A 9,256-nucleotide genomic window follows, 5' to 3' on the forward strand; every position below is an offset into this window, starting at 1 on the left:
ACCTCCACACCCCCCCCACCGCACCCCACCCCCTCCGTCCCCAAATCCAAAGCCAAACGCCGTTAGATTCTTTCCTTTTCCCGGGGCCCTTGGCCGAAGGTGGCCGTCCTGACTCATTCACTTTCCGTTTCTTCCCACAGATACGTTCATTAATGCTTTTTCCAGCCGGAGTCCAAACTTTTTTGGGGATGGGAAGACGACGGCGGGGGAGTTTGCTAGAACTTGGGATAACCTGGCGGGAGCGCCTATTGCTGGGGGATGATCTGGACGCACAGCGAAGCAAACCAACCATTAATAGTAATAATAATAATAATAATAATAAATCGATGGAGTTTCCCCACTCTGCCCCACCACTGCCGAGACTTTGCGGACTCCCGGAGCGCCTCTCTCACTCACTCATCGTTGAGGCTTTTGGGGAGTTTGCAGGCTGACCTGCGTTGTCAGGGGCGGGACCCCAGACATTACTAAGAAAAAGGGGGTTCCCTCCCGTAGGCGCGACTCACATCTGGGCATCGTGTAGCCACCGAAGGCCACAGGACTAACAGCACCTAGTTAAATCCCTCGCTGACCCGGACCCGACTGCCCAAGCCTAGGTTCTCAAGCCATAGCTGCCCTTGCAAGTCCTCGCCCCCCTCGCCCCCCCTCAGGAACGGACCCCGCGGCCGACCTGCCCTCCACGCCGCCGACCAGCTTGTCCCCCCACGGCGCGCAGCACGCCAGAGCGCAGCACAGCAGATCCAGACATCTCCCCGGTGAGACTTGGGGTCCCCCTCTAGGGAATGGCATCCCCACCCCGCCGGGTGACCGGCCTCCCCTCGGTCCACTTCGCAGGCCCGGCTCACCCACAGATCTCCCGGGCCCTCTACTGGGCTGTCGCGCCCAGGGGTGGGGGGGCTGTCTGGCCTGACTTCCCTTCTCCCCAGTCTCAAAACCAGTTACCTTGTCCACGATCTCCAGACTTGGGACTTTCTCACTTTTATTTAAGAGTCCTCCCAGGGGGGAAGAAGAAGAAGAAAAATCCAGAGATGATCCAAGTAAATTGAAAAGAAAAAAAAATTCAAAAGGGTGTCCACGGCGGCGGGGCGGGGGTAAAAAAAAAAAAAGGTGAGTTATTAATGCTTTATTTCTTCAGGAGCAATCGAGCCCCAGAGCTTGCTCGCCTCCCTCCGTCCCTCCCCCTCCCCCTCTCGAAATTAGTCTCATCAATTCAGCTCCAATTTTGAGTTCGAATACAGACACGGGTCTGAACGTGACCAGACCTGCAGTGTCGGGTGCAGCCAGCCAGCAATTGAGACTCCGCTGTGCGTGTGGGGGGTGGGGTGGGGTGGTTGGTGAAGTGGGGGCCAGGGCGGACTTCCCCCCTCCCTCCTGTCTGCTTCTCAATCCAGGGGTCTGCTCCGAGGCTCCCTAGGGACCGCCACATCTGGTTACCGCTAGCGGGGTCAGTTCTCCCCCCCCCTTTGCCGGGGGCCACCAGTTCTGGAGTTCAATTAAAAGAAATCAGGCTTAACCCTTTCCTCCCCACCAGCCCGTCTCCCGCCCTCTTGCTCTTCCCTTCAGCATTTCCACATGCTTTCCAGAGAGGAAAGAGGTTAAAGGGAAGGGAAGAATGAATTACATCCTTTCAAACCCCAAATTGTTTCCTTTTCAGCCCAGACTCTACCGACCTTCAAACGACAACAAGGCTTTGGGGAGGGTGTGGGGAGACTGAGTCTCACCAGGACCTCACCAGAAAACTAAGCACCCCATCCCCTCTTTCAGCAAGAAATCACTCAAGTCCATGATGGAGAGCCCCCTTTCCAGGGCTTACTATACACACAGGCTGTGAATAGCCACTTCACAAGAGGCAACTCCCCCACACTCCTCCCCCCCCCCACAATGATGACAATTCAACCAACAGGTTTTCTCTCTCCAACTCCTCTTGGCTTCCAAATACCGGTTGTCTTCACTGTTCTGATCAAGGGTCACCCCAACATTCCTAGGACTCCCGGTTTCATTAAGCCTAATTCCCTAGCCTTTTGGGAGTGTGCAATAGAAAACTAGATGAAAATGAAGACTGGCCTGCCTGTCTGAGTTGTAAGACTAACACTTTCTGTTTTTGCCTGTAAAACCAAAAGTATGGTGATTTCGTAATTTTGGAGATGGGGGAGGGGTGTGCTCTGGCATAAGCAACACCCTGTCCACAGACGTAGCCATTGTGGACCCCTGATTGTTACTAGTGCTACTGTTTCTTACTACTTAACTCGTTCTTCTGAGGAGAGCTAAGGCCCATTCATAAGGATCTCCACTCAGAAAGGCCTCCTCCCACCCCCAATTCTGAGAGGTGGAGGGATATCAGATTCTTTCCAGTCCTGTGTTGATCCGCTAGTGGACAAGTTTGCCTAACTTAAATAACTCTGGGCTAGATACTTCATTCTATTGCTGCTGGTTCTTTTTTAAAATCCCAAAGGGGTGGGGAGAGAGCCCTAACCAAACACAACAGTAAACAAGTCTGCCCCGTTTAATGTGGTTACCACCAGACATCTGGAAAGATGGTTTGATCCTGGCAGCTCACATTGTTTTCACGAGCAGCCAAAGAGAATATTTTGAATGTTTGCATTGAGACAAATTGATAGAGAGCCTGCGGTGAGGCCCCATACAAATGAAAACTGTCTTGTGTTGGGCGTGTGGCTTTCCTTACCCTCTCCGGCTCCCTCCCTCTTTCTCTCCACCCTCTCCTCTTTCCCCTCCCTCTCTTCTCCCTGCCCTCCCCCTTTCCCTGGTCTACCAGCCTAGCTTGGGAATGGTTGCCCCTGCCCACACACTTGTGCACACCCTCTTTCCTGGCTCCACAAGCACTGCCTGGATTCACTCTTTTCCAGACTGGGCAGGGCTGGGCCCATGATCTGGTATGAATACCAGCAGTGCCCATTTCATCAACTCCTTCCTGGCTTTCAAAGTTAGGGGTCACTTACAGCCAAAGCAGCCAGGCCCAAAACAAAAATAAATAAATAAACAAATAAAAACTTTTTTTTAAAAAGCTACCAACTGGAGACAAAAATTGTACAAAGACTTCAACAACAAACCAGCCCCTCGCGCATTCCTAAGTCTTATACAAGGCATGTACACGGGGGGGGGATATTTAGGCAATATTTGGAGCCTTTTCATTGAAACGTGGAGCAGAGGGCTTGGCTGGTGCACATTGTCCTTGACAACGTTTTCAAAGATGCGGAAGTCCTGCTTCCCTCGGGAGGGTAACGACGACGGGGCGAAAACGTGTCTTGGCTCGCTCAATGTCAGCCCTTTTGACCGGGTCAAGACTTTCCAGACGCGGGCTTCCCGGGCTCCTTAGTTTCTCAGCCTGGGTCAGGGGTGGGAGGACGCCACAAACGGAGCCGAGTCCCCGGTGTGCCTCTAGACTCTGGGACATCGGGGTCACTTGAAACTCCTAAAGATGCCCGGCTAGGCTGGGCGTCTGAGGCGGGGCCTCCCCTCCGAGTCCTCTCCCTTCCCGGCAGCTGGTCCAGTGTGGCCACACTGGGTACCCGGGGCGGGCAAAGGGGGAGGGGAAAGAGATCCAACAGAAGGGCGGGCTGGAGGAGGTGGGGGCGGGGAGGAGGGGGTGGGCGGGCCAGCGAGTGCCAAAACTCCAGACTGCACAAACTGCAGCTTCCAATGTCTGGCCTCTCGCTCGAGGCCATAATTAATTTGAGATTTATTTTTATTGGAGAACTCGAGTCTCGTCAGACCTTAGCCAAACAAGGCAGCTCAAGCCGCCCCTGGATGCGCTTGAATGCCGGGGAATATTTCTGCAGGAAGGCTCTGCAGGCGCGCCTGCTTTGAATTTGTTTCTCCAACTTCATCCACTCACCGACTGAAGGAAGATTTAGAGCCTCGGCTCGCCCTGCCCGCTCCCCACACTCTTTCTTTGCCTTTGCGCCCAGCCGATTCAGAACGCAACGTGGGAGGCCACAGAAACTGAAGGGGTGCGCGCCGGCGCGCGCGCAGGCAGGAGGCAGGGGCGGGGATGGGGGTGTCCACGCACCCCGATCTCTGAGCGATCCTCAGGAGATCTGTTGGGGAATTGGGCCCCAGACCACACGGAGTCCAGAAGGAAAAAAGAAAGAAAAACCCAAGGGAGTGGGAGGCTGACCGGAGAGTTTAAGCTGGAGACCCCCACCTCCTCACCCTGCATGCAGTAGCAGCTCCCAGAAGGAGGCAGTAGAAATGGGGGAAATGGGCTACGCTTCTCCAATCTCTTGTAAACCCCACTCCTCCCAGTAGCCTCAAACAATATATTCCAAGTAGTGATCAGTATCCTTGAAATGCAACTTGGAGTCCTGCGGGTCAGGCCGGCTAGGTGCCACTTTTGGACACTTGCTGTGGCTATGAATACTCTGAACCCAGCAATTTTCCTTGGTCTGGGGTTGGGGGGGGCAGGTATCAAGGAGGGTGTCTCTCCCAGAATGCTGCCTGAGCCAGAGCCAAAGGCTGGTAGAACAAATAAGGAGGCTAGGAGAAGCCAAAGAGTGAACGAGGAGAGACCTTCAGTCTGTTTGAGGCAGCAAGGAACTCTCAGGAATGTGTGACCAGTGCTTTGCATTCCGTGGTAGTGCTCCAGCACTGGGCAGGATTATTTTTACTGGGGTCACCGAGTCCTTCTTCAGTCTCCATCCCCAAGTGGATTGTTGCCTTTGACTCCAGTTTACCAGGGGGCAGCCTGGGTTTGAATCTAGCTTTGCACTTAGCAGCTCGGAGGCCTTGGATATGTTCCTTAACCTCTGTGTATCTCCTTATCCTGATCTGTATGAACTTTTATGATAGGACCTACCTCTAAAGACTGTTGAAAAGGAGTGTTCACAACTGCCTGGCAGTCTCTACAACTTTGTCATTATCTGTACCTTGATTTCCCCCATACAAGCGCAGTCACACTAACCTCTCAGTGCTTCAGCTTTCCATCTGCAAACTAAGCTACTGAATAGGTTCGTTATTGCTAGAAATGACTTAGCTCCATGCTCAAAACAGGGCGTGGCAGATGTAGGGGGTAAGACCTGTGTGACAGGTAACTGTCAATATCACCACAATGGGACATCTCAGGCTGTGATTGTCAGGGTTTTACAGAGGCACTGTCCCCCTACTTTCTTTCCTGTCCCATCTGAACGGAAGTGCTCTCTTGTGGTGTTCTACCCCTCCCCCCACACTCTGGGGGCCCCTAGAGCCCACACCAGGATTCAGACTGCCATCATCATCACCATCATCATCATAGCACAGAAGACAGCCTTGGCCCCTCAGGACCCAGCTCTGCTTCAGACTCCTGGGGGGTCCAGGAGCCTGGGCTCCTTGTTTGTCAACATCCCTGAGCCGGGTGCCAGTGACTGGGATTGGCAGTTGGGGTCTGTTTGTGCCCCTCTGGCAAATGATGGACAGAGTGAGCCAGCTAAACAGACTCAAGATTGTCCTGCTATGCAGACTTTCCCCGTCATCAATGCACCCCTTTGTGCAACAATACAAACTTTGTGGCGGCTGAAAAATCCATTTTTTTTCCCTCCTTGAAAAAGAGCTCCAGCAGGGAGCGGCCTCTTCTGGCAGCCATGGTCTTCCCGAGCCCCTCACTCTGGCCTCCGGTCCCAGTTTTCTTTCTCCCTAACCCTTAACTCCAGTCAGACCTCTCAGCTTCCAGGGACCATCCTCCCTGAGATTGTGGGTGCTGGTGTGTGTGGCACACAAAGGCGCCCTGAGAGTGGCTGCAGCTCCAGCCCCCCTGCGACAACTACAATGAAAGGCAGAACTTCAGTGAGGGCTCCCCAAGCTCTGTCCCCCCCTCCCCGCCCCCGAGCTGGAAGTGTGGGGGTAAGAGTGCAGAACTTGCCTGGGCCCAGCTTTCCGACGACCTATGGGAAAACCTAAGACTAAGGACAAGTGCGCGTTGAAGTACAGACTCCGAAGTCTGGCAGTTCGTGGAGAACCACCTCCCTCCCTCCTCCCCCGGATCACTGACACATTCGTTTCGTCTTTCATTCACGAATTCACCCCCTTCATCCTGGATTGTAAAATGTCATCTCCAGGACCCCGCCTCCTAGAAGTGACCGTGCACCGCTTCCAAAAGCGAGGCCAGGGCCGAGGAGATGCGCCGCGGTGTCAGGTTTCCCTTCACCGGGATCTGAAAGGGCTGGACCCAGGGCTGGCTCCCCTTGGACGTGAACGGGGAGGCCAGTCTGGGTGGAGGGCCTGCTGCCCCCCCCCCCCGCCCGGCCCCAGCCGTCGAGGGGGCCCGGCGGAGCGGAGGGGGTGGGGCTGCCGGCCGGAGGGCGGAGCCGGGACCTGCGGAGCCTCCGCGCGCGTCGGCTGCTTTGACCCAGTCTGGACCCAGCCCTTCCTTCCCGGCTCGAAGGTGGGCTCCCAGAGCCTCAGGTTCTGGACCCCTATCCGAAAGGCAAGAGGTCCCTGCCGCGCAAGCGCTGTCCCCGTGCGCGATCCCCGCTCTGTGCCATCTGGGGGGTTCCCCTCAACGCGTAACCCAGAGGCCCCAGCCGGGTGTTGTTTACCTTCTTAAGAATTATCGTGGGAAGGAAAAATAAACAAACCAACGAGGGTGGGCGAGGGGCTGTCAAACACAGCCACCGGCGCTTTGGAGGGGCGGGCGGGCCAGGCCGGCCGGGGTCCCGGCACACCTGCAAGGAGCATCACGAACACACGCGCACCACCGCGCGCGCACGCACCAGCCCTCGCGTGCAAACACGCGCACCCGTGGCACGCCCGGGCTGCCGCGCGCGCCACGGTCGGAACCCAAAAGGCGGCGGCCCGGCGCGCCTCCCACTAGGCTCGTCGGGAAGCCGAAGTGGCTAAGAGCGAGGTACCTGACACCAGGAGATCCAAGACCCTCCCCCCCGCCCCTTTTCCAGGGCAAAGGAGGGGGGGTCAAAGTGAGGACTGAGCAGGGCAGGGGGGAGGGGTCATTACCTGTTTAAAGACGACGTCATGTCTTACCTTGACGTAAGACGCTGTGTCCGGGACGGTTTGAAACATCGTGTAGGGAGGGACAGGAAGGCTCAAGAACCAACCTGGGTGGGAGAAACTTTGTCACCGGAGAGAGGTAGACTGAGGTGATGAAGAGGTGGGGGGGGGGAGTAGGGGGTGATGGAAGCCTTGGTACAAATGGAGAGGGGGGAAATAAAAGGAAGAACCAGGAGGCAGCTTAGGAGACCGTGAGGACGGAGGCCAGCTCACACCATTGGGTCTTTCCCCCTTGTAGTCCCTTCCCCCTCTCTCCTATGCACAACTGGAGCCATTGGCTCAGGGCTTAGGTAAGTTACCCACCAGCATTGCCCTAGCTCACGGAGAAAAACTGTCCAGAAAAGAGCTAGTTCTTCCCTTCTACACAGCCCAAGAGAGGTCCCAGCGACAAATGGAGAGCTGTCAATAGGACCTGGGCAGAGAGACCTACTGCAAGATTCTCTTACCACCCTGGCCATGCTGGGCAGTAGCCCTACTCTTTTCTTTCTGGAAGATGGATTCCCTAGGGAGAAGGCTAAGTCAAGTTTCTCAGGTTTGTTCTGGTGGGGTGTTGGGGGGGGGAGTGAAGATTGGAGAGACCTTTCTCAGGAACCAACTCTCTCCTGAAAGAAAATGTTTTGGTGTGTGTGTGTTTTTTTTTCCCTGCAAGGACAGTGATAATGCATTTATAATAACCAACGAGATGGTTTCTTGGGTCTGCTTATTTGGGTGGGTGGGGGGAGCAAAAAGCACTTTAGGGTGCCAGGTGCCTCTGCCTCAGTCAGTCTGTCTCTGACTTTGCCAGGTTTGGCAGCTGTATCTTCTCCCTTTCCTCTACTGCTTTCTCTTAATCCATCTTTAACGTGGCAGCCCAGGGCTTCTCCAGCAGCCAATGTGTTTCTGATAAAGCACTTTTCTCCCTACTAACAAATTCCAGCTTTTTTGGCTCCTGAAGCCACAACATACACACACACACACACACACACACACACACACACACACACACGAGTTCAGGGACAAGGTAGGTTTCTATGGCTCATAGATTTCCTTGGTTGCTTCTACCTCCAACACCCTTTTTCCAGTCTCCCCCTTTTCTTTGAAAGCCAGGGCACAATTTGAACGGGAGAAGCAGGAGAGGAAGAGACAGAGACAGAGACAGGGACAGACGATTGAGAGGAAAAAGGAAGCCATGAAGTTTCCAAGGGCAACATAAACAGGCAGCTGGGAAGAGACAGGCAATGGGACTCTGTGGTTGCCTGCAGAGGTTCAGACACAAATGACACTCACCTCAGACAGTCTTTCCAGAGAAGCCAACAGGAGCAGAACTGTGTTCTAGTTCTTGGTGTCCTGCGTATTGGCTGTGTCCAGAGATCCCAGAATCTTGACAGTGAGAAATTAAACCTGACTTCCTGTAAGCAAAACTTGCTGTTATTGTTTCTTTGCAGCTCCTACAGACGGGGGGGGGGGGCGGTGGTCTCAGCTCCTCTGGTGCATCCTGGGGGTGGGGTGGGAGTGGGGGTGCATTTGCTGCAGAAACCAGAGAGTTTGTGCACTCAAGGACTGCTTTCCTCTCTATAGCCAGCTCTCCCGGTCACCGTCACACTCCCTCTTCCTTTGGTTTTTTTCCCCTCCTGTTATTGGGTTTCCGTTTTCTTATCAATATTTCAACTGCTGTCTGATGGATTGTTCTAAATGGATGGCCCCCCATCTATTCCCAGCTACTTCACCAAAAACGTCTCTTACCATACCACAAAACTTTAAGGAATACTAGAAACCACCTAATGGGTGTACAGACACAGCCACTGTGAACCCAAAAAGAGACAGGACACCCTGGCCTATAAGCTGAGCATCTGTTCTCTGAAAGTTTCATATTATTGCTAGGCAAGTAATTACCTTTCTTTCACTTTTCAAGCATCTAAATTTCCGTGTGTGTGTGTGTGTGTGTGTGTGTGTGTGTGTGTGTGTGTGCCAGTACTGGGGTCTTAAACTCAGGACCTTGGCATTCTCTTTTAGCTTTTTTTTTTTTTTCTTCCTTAAGGCTAGTGCTCTACTACTTGAGCCACAGCTGTACTTCTGGCTTTTTGGTGGTTAATTGGAGATAAGAGTTTCATGGACTTCTCTGCCTAAGCTGGCTTTGAACAGTGATCCTCAGATCTCAATCTCTTAAGTTAGCTCCTGTAATTGATCTCCATAACAATTCAACTACTGGCCACCCATTTTAGGGAACATTCCTCAGAGCAAGGTGGATTACAAGGGTCATAGAAATACTTGAATCATGGAAGTT

General features: G+C 53.8%; 1 long non-coding RNA gene across 1 annotated transcript; it reads left to right on the forward strand.

Annotated features, from left to right (window-relative positions):
- The first annotated feature begins 203 nt into the window (after window positions 1-203).
- LOC105980757 lies at window positions 204-1,023 on the forward strand. Its single transcript, XR_001174762.1, has 3 exons — window positions 204-297; window positions 648-752; window positions 986-1,023. It is a non-coding gene; the product is annotated as an uncharacterized LOC105980757 (long non-coding RNA).
- The last annotated feature ends 8,233 nt before the right edge of the window (window positions 1,024-9,256 follow it).

Source organism: Dipodomys ordii, unplaced genomic scaffold (genome assembly GCF_000151885.1).
Source record: "Dipodomys ordii isolate 6190 unplaced genomic scaffold, Dord_2.0 Scaffold10, whole genome shotgun sequence".
Classification (NCBI taxonomy): domain Eukaryota; kingdom Metazoa; phylum Chordata; class Mammalia; order Rodentia; family Heteromyidae; genus Dipodomys; species Dipodomys ordii.